Consider the following 16,334-nt stretch of genomic DNA (forward strand, 5'->3'; position numbering starts at 1 on the left):
AAAGAGCTTTGGGGGAAATTGATAGATTAGAAAAGGCCGCTGTCAGTCATTTGTTATTTGTTTTCCTATCAGAGACCCTCAGTGTTGCCATTTTACTGGGGACAACATAAACATAAAGGTTGTGGTGCTTAAGGGTTTTTATAGCTGGTGCAAGTATTGCGTCACTTTTGCATGGCTGAGTCAGCTGCCCTTTAGCATTTCAAAGATGCCAAGGAAAGGCATTCATACACCCAAGATGCCGAGAATGCAAGATATGGGGTAAAGCCAGGAGCTTTGGCAAACGGACAGAAGCTCAGTCTTTGTCCATTATTGTCCAGTATCTGAGGGGCCGCGCATGGTCACTGCAACGGAAAACGCCCCAGGAAGTACTGTCAAGCTCGCGCATTTGTCTCGTTCCTAACAAGATGAACCCGTAAAATTAGCAGCCAAAATGGGTCATTGTTTCAGTGGCAAAGGGAGCGCCGCGGCGGGGACATTTCTCAGGGATCGTATTAAAGCAGATGGCTCTCTGAAACCTCAAACCAGTGTGATTAGATTTCCACCGTGGAACAGTGATGATTGCATTAGTTGACACTGTTTGTGGGTGTGGGGGGGAATAAGATGAAAAACAAGAGGGTTTTGAGCGGTATGCCAGTGTTATAATCTGGGGAGCCATGTTGCTTGCATGTGTATGCCTTGGCCACGCCAGCATGCTCGGCGATCAAAAACTGTTATCTGTTCTCACAGTTGGGTGGATGTAACCATTCGAGCGTGGGAATGGGATGTTGGTCTGATTCATTTTGAAACTAATCTGATAAATGGTTTATTATTGAAATTTTGAAGAATATGTGCTTGCCTTGCATAGCTAAAAGTGGCATGGGAAATATCTGAAACTGCTCTTGGGATGATTGCAAAGCAAAAAAAAAAAAGTATTATAGTAATGTTGTATCATATAGTTGCATTGATGGACAAGGTTCCAAAAGTGTTTGAAAACACATGGCCTTTTTTTTTTATCATTTGTTCATGGTTTAAAAAGTACTCTGAACAGCTTTAACAATCTTGTTGACTTGATGAAGGTTTGGCCTGGAAGTTGCACACATTCTTTTCTGAAGGATACTACTTGATGCTCAAAGAGCTTTGTGTTTTAAAATAATCCCTGAGCATACAAGTGAATATAAAAATGTGTATTCAAAGCCAACCACCAATCAGCCTTGAATAGAGCACAACCTTTAGAATTGGCCCTGTTTTGTTAAACCAAGGATATACAGTTTTTTTTGTCATCCATTCAAACACTCATATGAATTGAGATTCCAAATGCAGCCAACACACTCTGCTAAGGACTAAAAGAAAGTAGAAAAATAGCACTACATTTTGCTCACTTGCGTGTGTGTGTGTGTGCCAAGCTGCAAAAGAAGACAGTTCATCAGTCTCCTTGCAGCAGCTCAGAAACTGATGGATCAGAGGAAGAGTAGGGCTGATGTTTATTATAATTCTCCAGCTGAGGGTCAAGAGTAGAGGAGAGATACAAAGATTTCCAACATGGCAAACCATGCCGACCTAAGGTAAGAGTGGTTAAATCCTGCATTTACAGTGTCCAATGGAATTTACAGTAATAAAACCCCCAAATCCTTTCTCCTTGCGCAACCCAGTAAATCACCCCACTGTTATCCCATCCAGAGAAAATTAAGAGCAGTAAGGCAATCTGTGAAGACATCTAAATGAAGCACACATCCAATACTGATTTATTGCTTGGCGACAGGGTGAAATGAGGCGCAAGGAACGTAGCTGTGAACCAGTGGTTTATCTATCCCCGCACACACATTTGACAAAATTAAGATACTTTCTACCTTAAAAATGGAGTCCCTGGACTTGAAAGCAAGCTTCTCTTTAGTTTCTAATCAAACGCCAATATTTCATCAAATAAATGAAGCATCTTTGTGAAGTGGCACTTAGAAGTAACTCATTTTCCACCATCGCAAAAAGGCTCTGATTAAAACCTTGCTTGTCACTTTCGATCTGGCTTGAGTGAATACACAAGTTGAATCCAATTATGGTCTTTGAACTGTAATTTCCTTCTTCCGCTGGGAGAAGGCAGGAGCCACCCATCATATGGGACATGCTTTAATACACTCATTTCAATAGATATGAAGCACCAGTCGGTTGCGCAGGCAATGAAACATTTGGGCCATTCATTCTGGATGAAGACCAGAAATGTTTACCCATGAAATTGTAATGCGATGATATATGACAGAAAGCGGGAAAAAAATGAATAAATAAATTAAAATGTGACTTTATAGATTGAATATGACAGAATTAGTTCGCAGCCATATGGGTTTAATTTCTCTGTACTGTTTGTTATTGTGGGAATGCTGCCTTTTTATTTATGACTAAAACATTTTTTAAGTAGTAAACACCTTAGCTGTTCACAATGGAAACTCCTGCAAGCCTTTCGCCAATAATTTTCTGACTGGATTCGGATTTGAATTTCTCGTACTCTGTGGATGTGAGATCTCCATTCATTTTCAATTACACATTCACTCTGGCATTGAGCAAGACATCCTTTTATACCATTTCACACAACACTCCAATGGCAACCACAAGTCTGCTGTGGGATGCAGCGGAGCTTTATCCAGTAAACAGGAGGTTAGGGTTTGAATCTTAGACTGGTTGCAGTTCAACTTTTCTTTTTTCCCCCTCCATTTATCATACAACTCCAATTAATAATTAATAATGTTCACATAATTTATCTTTTGATTTACTTTCTAAGATTTCACAAGCATTCTGCTTTTATTAGCATTCAGCATTCCCACACAATTTCTGCAGAAATTGCACTTTGTGTAGTTGTTATAGTTATGTATCATTTGCATATAAGGTATATTTATATCCACGTTAACAGAAAGTTACTGTTTTGGAATTTCAAATAACTTAGAAGTTGAACGGTGTGACGGAAAGGATCAGCATTGGAGGTTCCACACTACTGAACTGTTATTAAGTCGACTTTTTAATACCTACAGTAAAGGGGAAGGATTTGTGAATATGATCTTCATTCACACTCAAAAATCACTCAAATCTGCCCTTCGCTTGCTCAGTTTGGCTGAAAGGTGAGGCAACATTGTAGAAATGCTTTGAGTACCTTAAAGGTAAAAATCTGTGATATATCAGCCCATTTACCAATAAATGTTTCGGAGCTATAAATGCTCACTCAGAATGGACTGTTTCCCACAATATCTCCCAGAATAAGTTCCGTTCAAAGTAAACGCTGCTTGTAAAAGGGGACCCAAAAAAAGAAAATCATAAAAAGCTGATCCACACAGGAGATGACCTCTGCTCTACCTCATAATGAGATGTTACCCCACTTTGCTGGCAGAAAAATCTGCTTTCTGAATGTGCGACACACTGTTCTTAGTTCTGCTTGACACTTCATCAACCTTGGCAGCGTCATATGTAGGACAGGACACATGTCTGGAAGTGGAGCAAAAAATATATAATATGGTAATATGTCCACAAGTTCATGATCTGCTATATGGAAGGAGATATGTTCTTTTTGTGTATTTATCAGCTTTTGTTAGCAACATAATCAGGAAAATCTCCTTCATTGCTGTTTCAGGGGAAGATTGACCTGAATCAAATCACTCAGTTTAATCCGTTCTATGCGGAGTATATGAAGAGCTTCCTCTCCTGAGCCAGCCTCATAAAACCTTTTCGAAAGCTAACAGTGTGGATTAAAACTCAATGTGCACACGCTTTATGTCTGGTGGAACACAAAAGATGTTCAACAGTTAAGTATTTTTAGCTTATAGCGCGAAGCCGAGAACATATACACATGCTTTGGATCAACACTTTTCTGGGAACCTTGCTGAACATAAGGTGCCGTCTTGTACAAGTGTTAATTTAACAACATGTCGAGTGTTGGAGTTGGACTTTACAGGTGGTGCATAATGGTGGACGTGGTTAGCATGTCTGCTTCACAGTTCAGAAGTTGGGACATTTGAATTGAGGATGTTCCATGTTCTCCTTATGCTTGGGTGGGTTTTTCTCCAGGTACTACAAATTCTTCCTGCATTCCAAAAACATGCATGTTTGGTTCATTGACTGTAAAATAGGGTGACCGGATTCTCAAAATTAAAAACCAGGACACTGCAATTTTGCTGAAAATTTAATATATAATACATTCTCACCAGGAACTATTTATACCAAATTGAATCGCTAGTCAATCTGGTGACCGGTGGTAGTGTATTGCTTTAGCGAACGCTAAATGCTATCTTGGTTGACAGTTCAACAGCGCTAAACAAGCAATGCACTCACCAATATCCAATCTTTTTTACTGGCAGCTATTGGAAGCTCGATGTGGCGGTTACCTCACAACGGCAAAATTGGAAATACGCCACCAGAAAAGCTCAGCTTGCATTCGGTCTGACCGGCAGGCCTGGGGAGTAACGGAATACATGTACCGCCGTTACGTAATCAGATTGCAAAAAATATATAACTGTATTACATTACAGTTACAGGAAAAAAACATGTAATCAGATTACAGGTACATTTATTAAAAATGGGGATTACTTCGAGGGATGACAATTTCTACGATGAGAGAGAGTGCGAAAGAGGGAGAGAGAGAGAGAGAGAGAAAAAGAGAGAGAGAGAAGAACAGAGCGAGAGAGAGAGAGAGCGTGCACGTCCGCGAGTGGGACCATTGCTACATGTCGGGGAGGTGGGAACGAACTAACTGACTAGTCGTGTCCTCCACACGCGGGCAGTTTGAAAATGCTTCACGGACGGGAGGAGGAAATGGCGACCGGTATTCACTAGAACTTACTCAGAGCGAAAATTTGAGCTGAGAGTCCAGCGGCATGCTACGCGCTATAAATTCTTGCTAGCTAGCCCGCTAGCCTACAACCATAATGTGAGTTACACCTTCCAAACAAATCTTCCTCCCACCAATTCATTATTAAACATCATACACAACATATACACGGCTAAACTTGTGACTGGGATAAAAGTTCATTTTGCAGTTGGTGTCACACATCGTCATCCTCATTGGATGACTATCTATCTATCTATCTATCTATCTATCTATCTATCTATCTATCTATCTATCTATCTATCTATCTATCTATCTATCTATCTATCTATCTATCTATCTATCTATCTATCTATCTATCTATCTATCTATCTATCTATCTATCTGTGAGGTGTGGTTGCTTTCAGTTTCAGCATATGGCCTTCAATCAATCAATCAATCAATAGCCTACATGCTTTTTAATTACACTAGGATTTTTGCTATTTGTAGGCTGCCCGGGTCCCTATCACCCGCAAATAGCAGGGGCACATTGTATAGAATATTATTGTGGTGATTTTTATTTTGTCTTCATGAGCATACTCAATATTGGAGTAATCCAAAAGTAATCCAGTTACATTACTTTAATATTATGGTAGTTGGATTACGTTACTAACTACATTTTTTTAGCAGGTAACTGTAATGGATTACTATTTAAAAGTAACCCTCCCAACCCTGCTGTCCGTCAACCACAGTCACCCTAATTTAAATTGTACATAGGTGTGACTGTGAGTATGACTGGTTGTTCGCAGATCGTATGATAAAGCTCTTGGCTTGGTGAGAACAATAGCAAACCCCATGTGATAGTGAGAAGAGGTGGCATTTTAAAGTTAGAAGGGGGAAAAAAAAGGATGTTTAAGCAGTAATTACAGCAGCACACCGAAAATGCTTCGTCAGCTGATTGTGCTGAGGAGGAGCACATCCAAATGACCTGTTGCTGCTCCCGTTCTACTGGGCAGAAGGCACCGCCCTAAGCGCAACATAAGTGGTGGGAGGAGCTCGCCATTATGTCTCTCTTCCTTTAAATGAGAGCTTCCTTCCTTGCGATTGTTGAGATGCTGCTGCTCCCTGATCACTTAAATAGTCACATGATGCTTGACACACTTATATGACCTTAGTCCATATTTTGCTAAGGTTAGTGAAGCTCTTGCATGGAGCAAGTTCATCTATCACATTTTACAAAGTATGTTTGTTGTAACTTAAAGCTAAACTAAATGTTAAAGTTAATACATAGACGTTGAGCAAGCCTTTATGGTGATACTTTCTATGGCATGTTTGTCAAAAGATTTGCTTAGTCCTACTCCCCCACCCCAAAAATAAAAGATGCTACCAATCTACATATGTATCCTCATCGAGTTTTTTTTTTTTATCAGATGCTTTGACAAATTCCAATCCCCTGATTTGCAATGAGCTGCATTCTTTTCTCTGCTCAGTCATTAGTCTTTAAACCGTCCTTGCATACTCTCAAGGCTTTATGCACAAGGCTATGGCTAAACGTTTTTGCTTTCAGCGTGTTGACATTGCCGCGCAATGACTCATAAACAGAAATGCTGATAAATTTGAGGCTCCTTCCATCAGCCTCACTGCAGGTGTTCAAACAAAAATAGAATTTAAAAGGAATGAAAAGCTGCCGTTTGAGTGGATGCGATGATTAAAACGCCATAGCCAGTTGGCATTGAATGTAATACAAGTTGAGGTGTATAGGAATTAACAATGCATCAACAACTAAACACAGAAGCTTCACTTTGAACTTAATGATTGCATGCATAAACATTCTCCTGGAAGAATTTATTTTTAAAAAAAAAAGGAAACTGAATCAACAACTACAACAAAAGAATAGTAGCTCTTCAATGTATTAAAATCGATTTCAAGAAATACACTATATTTCTATCAATCACTCTAAAAACAGTTGGGTTAAAAATAATCCAACTATGGGTCAAAAATGGACCGATCCTCTACTTGGGTCAATTTGACCCAACTTTGAGTCAAGAAATGGGTCTTTTAGTGTAAAACAACTCATAAATATTGGTCAGATCCTTTACTTGGGTCAAAATATTGGGTAATTTTGCATAAAACAACCCAGAAAGTTGGGTCAAATTGACCCATAAAGTGGGTCCATTTCTTATCCATAATTGGAATACTTTTGACCCAACTGTTTTTAGACTGATGGGTCAATGAATTTGACGGTGACTGGAGGAAGGTTCTGTCTACCTTTCGGGGTCAAACAGATTAAGAAACACAAAGTAAATCAGATATAAATAAATAAGCTTCATTCCATTATAGTAGTTTGGTGCGATATTTATTTTATTGTGTTCCAATGAAGAGGATCTCAAAATATAAGATTGGAACTCGTGCAATTTTCCACTGATGATTGCAATGGTACGCTTTGTTACGCTTGTGGGGGTGGAGCTAGACAGACGGCTGTTCATCGATTGGTCGAAAGAGAATCATCCGCCTTCTTCTTTGTTCGAATGAAATAAAATAAATAGCAAGAAATCAAAAAACTGTATTTAAACAGAATGCTGCGGCTGAAGAAGGCGGGTTCAAAGGCATGTTTCATGTTCGCCAGTACAGTCAGAACAGTGCACTGAACCGTGTCACTGTCTTGCTGGTATAATTTGATGTCACTCTTCACATCGCTAACATCCATCATAGTTCCTCTTACACACCTGCTGGTGGAAATGCGTGTGTGATTAGGGTTCACCAAGCCAGACTACAACAAAAGAAACATGCTAACAAAAGACAATTTGCACAAAAAAAAAAGGCAGGTGGTGAATGACATTTAGTATCCACAAATCTGATTTAAAAACAGATGATCCATATCTTGACTTGTACTTGCCTACATACCGCCTCTGTCACTTCAAAGGATGCAGATGCAGATCGGTAAATCATTTTTAACGAATCAGAACAACATTAATGTGCACTGAGGTTGGCGTTGTTGTAGTTTGTGTCAGTCACGTGGACTCGCTTATGCATACAGTAAATGTCATCAGACAAGCAACTGCCTTTGCTCATGTGAGACATGTTGATATGAATTGCATTTTTGCATCTGTAATTACACTTATCTGTGCTTTGCAGGGATGGAAAACGGGGAAATGTTTTGGTGGCAATCTGGCTGCCAGATTCATTTTCATCAGGTCTATTTTTTTTTCTCTTGAATAAACATTAATTTTGTTTCATGTTTTACTTCTTTGTGTTCATATTCAAAGAGGACTAAAGTTACCATGATGGCTAACGTGAATGCTACATTTTGACCGCATGTTGCTGCACCAATTCCCCTTTTCATCTTTAACACGCATTAGAATCCTAGCCAGGCCCCAAATGACTTCCCTTAATCCAAACTCGTTACCTGTCAAACAAATCTGTGCCAGAACATCAACCACCTGATGTAAATTTGGAATGATGGATTATAATATATGTAGTTTGCTTGATAATCTGTCCTTCTAAGAGTTTTGAGTAACAATCTTCATAGCATGACTGTCAGTCAGACAGAAAATACATTCAAGCGGCAGGGATTCACCATTAAAATGTGATGCGTGCGATAGACACTCCCAAACAGAAATAAACAGCAGTCAGTTTGCTCAATGTGCTTCTGCAGTAAACGGTATGAAGCCTTTGGGAACAGCCTATTCCAGTCTGTTTATTGATTAGAACTGGCTTTAAAAGTACCAAGGGTGCCCTGTTCCTTACTCACAATGAGACCAAAAAAAAAAAACGCACTAGAGGGATTATAATAGTTATCGTTCAAAAATTCAAATAAAACCAATCTCCAACGTGCAGATATTATTGTTCTACATTTGGAGAATTTAATTTATAGGTCATGATTGTGCATTTGGTATCATTGATGCAGACTCGCTGAAGCAAATCATCAGCAATTCCATTTCTGAGCTTCATCAAAATTTTGTTGAGATGCTGGATTGCAAGTAAACACAATTCAGGAGGTAGAGACCATTTAATTGTCTTTGAACTTCTCTCCATTGCAATCTATAGTATTTATTTATGGTGCGGTTGTGTTTTTCCAAATGCCTTCACTGAGTTGCAAAGTGACAATTTTCTCGCAAATAATGAACATACTGTAGTGTGTCTGGTGCCAACTACCATACCATAAAATCTCTTAAGCGAGTGTCCCAACAGAAGCAAGTCAAAAATGGTTCAGATATTTTCGTACCCTCACAAGTTTTCTTAGCACTGTCAAAAACAGAAAGAAAATATAGGATTGAAATCTGTCCTTGCTGTTTGCATACCGGTGTGGATTTTCTTCAAGTTTTCTGGTTTATCTCATTATTAAATGGATGTGCTGCATGTTTAAAGCTAATCTCTCGGTATGAGCGCGTACCTGGGGCCAATACTGGGCCTTATTTCAAAGTATGGGTACTCGCATTGGTACCCGTCTTGTGGTCCATACAGGAACTAGACATAAACAATAAGAAGAATAGGAAATTATTTATTTGATGCAATTTGAAGGAAAAATGCTACATTAGGATATATAGGACCATCTTTCTTGATCGAATATCTCTACTTTCTGTGGTTACCTCCCACAGAGCCAAAATATGCAAATAGAGATGAAACAGTATTCAAAGTTAACATATAGGTGGCTAAAACTAATAGAAATACAGATCCATGCAACTTTTATGTCGAATACTAAACACATTATACAATAAGAAACCCGTTTTCATTTTGTACATAAGAAACCAAACTATATTGTACAAGAATTCAACCAGAATTGATCTTAATTATAATCCCAAAAAAAGGGTGTAAATATCTTCGTTTTCAACTGGATTGCCAACTTTCTACCCTGGTTGCTCATTTAAAGAAGTCGGTTAAAAGGAGCAGGAACTTGTTACAATAAAATGTCATACTCCAGGTTGGGGAGCGCCTCCTGAACAAGCCTCCACTTTACACACACACAAAGGAAGTGGTCTCCACCGGGCAGCTAATGACCGCTGGGGGCCCCTCTCGCCTGTGCTGGGGTCCTTGTTCAGAGAAGCCAATGGGCGGGGAGCCATTTGTCTGTTTTTGAGAAGGGAAAAAAAATCCACCCATGTCCTGCTGCGATGCGTGCTGCACAAGCACACGCTGCACTCCACGCACGAGATCGCGCGCGCGCGAGCACGAGCACGCACTTGCACACACATTTTCAGCAGTCTGGCACATCAGCGACGCATCAACATAACGGCTACTCAAGTCCGACGTGTGCGCGTTGGATCTTGAACTTCTTCTAGAGAGACACAGAGGCAGGTTTTTAAACTCATTCAAGACTCTGGATTATAACATCGCACTCTATTTTCTTTCCTTTTTTTCCCCCTCCCCATTTTCTCCTCCTCCTTCTCTGGTTTCCTGTTACAAAGCCTCGGGAGCGAGTTGCGCGCACAGCCCAGTTCCTCCGGAGAAACTAAATGACAGGATCAGAATCCCTGCTTTTCCTGCATCGTTCGGACATTTTATAAGCAGAGGAGCAAAGAAAACGAGGAACGAGAAGACGGCGTGACATTGACGAGGATGTGGAATGATTTGTAACTAAAGAAAAATACAAGAAAGAAATCCGCTGTTGCGGGGAAGGCTGTTGGGTTCCATCGGCTGAGGAAACACACATCATCGCCACTACCATCGGTTTAAGAAGGTAAGTTTTGATTCATGTTAACGCTGATGATGACGAGAAAGGAAGGCGCTGTGTAGCGGAGTGTCCAAGTCGCAACTGTTTCCATTTTGCTTGATGGGAATCTTGGCTTTTTTTTTTTGTATTGTTTTTGTAAATGGTCTTTTTCGGGTGTTCATTGTGGTGCAACTTTATCTCCATTCATAGCGCAGTGTAAACAAAGCGCACTGCGGTCAGCAGCAGTTGGAGAGGAATCAACTCAGGAGACGACATCACTTCTAAATGTGTTCAAATTGGAGCTTTCTCTGATACATTCGCCCACCAGCTAGCTTTTCTTCTTAAGAGACGATGGCATGATGGGAATCATTAGTTTGTCAACTTTCAGGCGCTTTTCTATTGCGTGTGATTATATCAACAGTTTTCTAATTGTGCAGATGCCTTGCAGCTTTTCGGCATGTTGAAGGAAAGCTAAAAAGTCATCATTATGGATGCATCCTGCACCTTTCCATCAAGCCTGTAATATTTCGGCTAAGCATTTTATGTCAGCCTAAATCTTATGCTCCTATAACGACCTGTTGTCCCCCTCTGGTGTTGTGCCTTAATGAGGAAAGTAATAGCTTTGCTCGAGTGATTATTGTAATTAGTGAGGTGGGGGAAGCCGTCCACTCATGGACGACAAGGAGCATTTATATTGTTTTATTTTTTTAAAGGAAAAAAAGTGGTGGCTTGGAGGGGGTTTCTTTTACAAGCTGAGTGGTGCCAGTGCCTGTTAGCTAACAGACAGCGTGGGAGGGGGTGCTGGGGGTGGGAGAAGTTAGTTGTTAATGGGATGGAGGAGGAAGGCTGTCTTAATTTTTACGACGTTTAGAATTTATTTCCTGCGTGGCGGGAGTCACGTGACGTGTTTATTACTCATCATTTGTATCGTTTATCATTTTTTAAATTGTGTATCAATGAAAAGATATAGAGCATAGAAAAGAACAAGGCATAACAGTGGTATAGTGGTTAATATATCTGCCTGGTCCAAATTCCAAAAACATGCATGCCCGTTTCATTGATGACTCTAAATCGTACATATGTGTGAATCGTTGTTTATCCTGTATGTGCCCTGTGATTGGCTGTTGCCCAGTTTTGGGTGTAGCCCGCTTCTTGCCAAGTCAGCTGTGATTGGTTTAAGACAAGTGCTAAATAAAGATAACGAAATAGATGATGGCTTCATAAACAGTGCGCTCTGGTATCTGGGTGTTATCCTGAAGTTGACGTTTGGATTGGGTGTAGCGGAGGATAATCCATCTGAAATTCCCTTTACTTACTTTTGTCATTTGTCAACTCAAATAAAACTAAAAAAACTAAAATAGACATAATCCTTGTATATGAATTCACAAAGTAGATTATATCAGATTGAGGAAGGTTAACAGAGAACTTCACCAGGAAGTAAATCACCCCCCCCTTCCCCCATCATCCACATGATTCCCAGTTTGTCAGGAAAGCATTAAAAATCAGTTTTTATCCTCAACACTTAGAACAAAGACGCTCACACGCACACACACAGGCAGCCCTCGTCCCCCAGATGTTAATGACTCCATTGAGAGGACTCCTGCCGACTTGATATCTTCATTGTCGTAAAGACAATGGACTCCACATCCTGACAGCCAGCCTCCTTCCCATGTTGCCCCTTCGTCTTCCTCTCTCTCTCACACACTCATATACACTTATCTCATATATAAATATACCGTATATATCCAGTAGTCCCACAAACAAAAGCCCAGATGAAACATATAAGTGGGCATGTTCTTGTGGTCCTGGGCCATCTTTATATTGTAAACATGTGATAATCGTAATCGATTATTCTTTCATCCACCCATTTTCAACACCACTTATCCTCAATAGGATCCCGGGTGAGCTGGAGTTTATGTGAGATGACTTTAGGCAAGAGGCGGGGTGCTGGTCAATAACGAAATTGCAGTATAATCGATGAATGGATCATTAAGATTTTGGTCAACTGTATTTTACAAGGTAAAATTTGACTGCATATCATGGCCGTAAAAGAGTAGAGGTTCTGTCGTCTCAATTAGTGCTGTCACTATTGAATATTTTTAGAATCGATTAATCTATCGATTATTCACTCGATTAAACGACTAATCGTATTCCATTTAATTTTCTATTAAAGAGTATTATAAAAGCACCCCCCCCCCCCCCCCCCCTGATTACTGTTTATTAACCAGTGATTGGTGATTAAAAAAAAAAAAAGGGGGATTGAAGGGGTATTGTAATATGTTACCAGTTTGGTCATTGTTCTCCAAAGTAAAAACAGATGTCATAATTTAATTATACACAGAAGACAGACTTATGAAGGACTACAGAAAACAGTGAACAATTACTGTTGATATGCTGAAATTGGAAATGGCTCCAAACGATTACTCGATTATTAAAATAGTTGTCGATTAATTTGATAATCGATTGCTTGTCGATTAATTTTGACAGCTCTCGTCTCAATTAGTTTGTGGTCTGTTGAAGGACAACATGTCAGCTGTGGCAAGTTGAGCTACTGAACAACATTGCAGACCTCCTCTATTGCATTCCGTTTAGAATCGACATTCTGCTTGATATGACACTGGTGTCGAAACAGGAGTTCAGAACATCCATAAAAACTAAATGCACATCCCTAAGAATATAATTGCACCATGGATTCACTCTACTCATTCCTGCCTGCATATCATCCAGCTGCCTTCACCTCTGTTGGTTTTGTATTTCCCGCATGCGTGCACATACTGTATGTGACAGATATGTGTGTTTTGACACCACCGGGTCAACATTGCATCATGTCCGCTACGTCGCCACTGCGCCAGATGTTCCCCTGCCTGCTCTCTGTTTAATTGTCATCAGTTTGTCACATGCATCACGTCAACGCAACAGATACCGGAGGCCACAAGGCAAGCGGCTGAACGCGCACTAAACTCCCGTGATAATAGGGATGCTTCCATGTTATGTAACTCACGATTCACGTACAAGATCACACGCATTCGCGGTGAGAGCAAGATTAGTCAGAATTTGCTAACGATAGCGTGTTTTGGGTGGTTGGCAAGGCTTTATTTTTTATTTTTTTTGCGCTTCCAACAGCATCAGCTCCCCGCAGTCAAAACAACAAGCAGGCAACCTTGACGATTCCATTCATCCTCTGTCTGCATTCCTTTCCCTTTAAAAAGCTCTTTGAAAGGCAGATTAGATTTTTGTTTGAGCTGCCGTGTTTTGTGCTCGCCGCAATTGTGAAGCCGCCGCAACAGTACGACCCGACTCGGTTTGCTGTGACGCTTCACAGTGTGCGCTTGTGTTTGCGTAGCAAGTTATGGTTCATGTCAGGCCAGATGCAAGGTCTGGAGAGTTGAACAGATGGGATGCGTGTGCGTGTGCGTGCGCATGCGTGTGTATGCCGCGGGGTGACAACGGCAGGTAAGGCCGGGCTGGACGTGCAGTTCGTGACATTTGTCAAGGTGTGCTTGAATGTGGCAGCATTATTAGCGCAATTGATGCATTCGTTACGATGGCGCATTCGTTAGGCGCTCACAGGGCTGGCCGTAGCCAATGTGGCGTCCTCGGCCAGACTTTATATGGCGCCACCTTCATCGATACGCTTACAAAACAAGATGAATTTTTGGTAATATCACACAATTTAAAATAAAAAATTTGAATATTTTCTTAATCTCGTGACAGTTTCTTTACTGTCAAACTAGTGCTCTCACTATCAAATATTTTTAGAATCGATGAATCTATCAAAACATTCAACCGATTAACTCATTCACTGCCATTGACGGCTGTAGACGTCAAAAATTCATTTGAATTATTTCTATTAGTTTAACGTTTTTCCCCCACTTTTGTTAACAAGAGTATGAAAACCTAAAATTTTTGTATATTACATTTAGAACAGATATCAAATTTGTGATTAATCGTGAGTTGACTAGTGAAGTCATGCGATTAATAACAATAAATAAAAAAAATCGCCTGTCGGCCCTAATTTTTAATAATCTTTTTTTTTTTAATGAATTCATGATAGTGAATGAGTTAATCAACTAATCGAGTTAATTTTTATTTTGCATTAAAATGTATTACAAAGGCATTTGATTACTGTTTATTACTGTTTATTAACCGGTGATTGGTGTGCACTAATCATTGTGTCTTGATATGGCACAACTGTTAGATGGGATGGGTTATCTCGGCAAAGGAGAAGTGCTGGTTCGTGAACAATATTTGAGAGGAATGGTGAAATTGCGTATGTGGAAGAAATTTTAGATCTTTGAGTTCATCTCGTAAAAAAATGGGAGCAAAAACAAAAGAGATGCGTTTTGTTGAGTATAGTTAAAGATGCATTGCGGAGTTTAAATTGTTAATGTGAAAGATGTTTCTTTCCACATCACGCATGCTCCACCAATGCCCAGATGAGTACAAAGAGCCCTGACTTTTTAAATGTGTCCGCACCTATCAGCTTGTATCTTCCCTTCAGTCTATGGCTGACGTACGACACAATTAGGATAGAACCTGGAAAAAAAGAAGAAAAAAAAGAAGGCGTGTTGTCTGTTTTAACTGACATTGAAATATTGGTTTAAGGATGTGTAGTCGCCAGTGATGTTGAAATGCAACGCATCATCACACCGAAAGCTGTGTTTGATATTTATATCTCAAAACAGAATATACCTTAGAACAAATGATACTTTAGTCAAATGAAAATCCGTTTTACTTTTACCCTCACTCACAGGCTAGCACACTTGACAAACTGTTGTCCGCTCCGAGCACTTGAACGCCTGTTGAGACTTTTGTGTCAGGCCGCTGGATGAATCCGGAGGCTTTTGGCAGGGGCTCTGATTGCAGTTGTTCCCAGACAAGAAGCTTTTGCTCCTCTTGCAATTTACCCTTCCCTTTCATCTCTCTCTCTCTCCCTCTCTCTCTGCCTCCATCTTCCCTCCTTGCCGCTTGTTGTAGCTCACTCCAGGTAGCTCCTTTTGGCATTAGCATAGAGTGAGCACTTAGCACTTATAGAGCTGAAATTTAATTGATCAGACAAGTGCGTGCGTGGTCAGCATATTTTTGAAGTGAAAGTGCCCGAGGAAAGCTGCGTAATAATCCGTATGGTGTCTCTAATTGCACTGCTTGTGCTTTAAATACATTTTAATCAATTCCGTTAAATGAAATAAATTCTCGTCTGTATCATCATTCGAAAAGCTTTTGTAAACTCACATTATGGAGCATATGGCCGTAATGAATATATGTCACTGTCTATGAATGATGCAGCCCGGCCCCTTCAGCGGCAATCAATAAATGAATAAACCTTGTTGGACTGTTTTCCAGGAAAGTCATACTGGTGGAAAATTCAATATGGTGCACACTCATGGTCCTAAAGGCAAATCAGAAGAGCAAGTGCACTTGGTTGAACCAAATCTTTTCTCCATTTGAGCCTTTTATGGGATAAGAACCTTTCGTTGCGACTTGTAATTTCCCCTGCTATAGGTGGGTTTCATGTAACGTCACGACAAGCGGCCCAACCCCAGATCGGGGGCAGGAAGTAATTTGCCCATAGGAAAAAAAGCTGAGTGCCAAATGCCAAAGTTTTGTGCTGTTTATGGCTGTAGCAACCGGTCTAATCGAGAATAAAATAAAAGCTACTTTCGCGTCCCCAAAGTAGTAACCCATAAAGGCAATTCAAAAAAGAAAATATACCGAAAGAAGACAGCAGACCTGGATTAAAAACCTTCATCGGACAACGGTCGTATATGCAGTGATCACGTGAAAGGTAAAGCTACACTAATGAAACTACTTTACATAGCGGAATAAAACTCTCAACAGGCCGGTGTGCTATTACTGGAAGCATAGCTAACCGTGATATTACTATGTGGAGTTTGTTCTACAGCTTGCGTGTCCATGCTAGGTGGCTGT

General features: G+C 40.2%; 1 protein-coding gene across 2 annotated transcripts in view; it reads left to right on the forward strand.

Moving 5' to 3' along the window:
• The first annotated feature begins 9,899 nt into the window (after positions 1-9,899).
• The window catches only part of sema4c (sema domain, immunoglobulin domain (Ig), transmembrane domain (TM) and short cytoplasmic domain, (semaphorin) 4C), a 106,815-nt gene continuing 100,380 nt past the window's right edge, over positions 9,900-16,334 (forward strand). For both annotated transcript variants that reach the window (XM_086076842.1, XM_086076843.1), the window contains exon 1: positions 9,900-10,433. The gene's annotated coding sequence lies outside the window, so the exon portion shown is untranslated. The remainder of the gene's footprint in view (positions 10,434-16,334) is intronic.

Source organism: Leptonotus elevatus, chromosome 5 (genome assembly GCF_054856555.1).
Source record: "Leptonotus elevatus isolate MCC_2025b chromosome 5, RoL_Lele_1.0, whole genome shotgun sequence".
Lineage (NCBI taxonomy): Eukaryota > Metazoa > Chordata > Actinopteri > Syngnathiformes > Syngnathidae > Leptonotus > Leptonotus elevatus.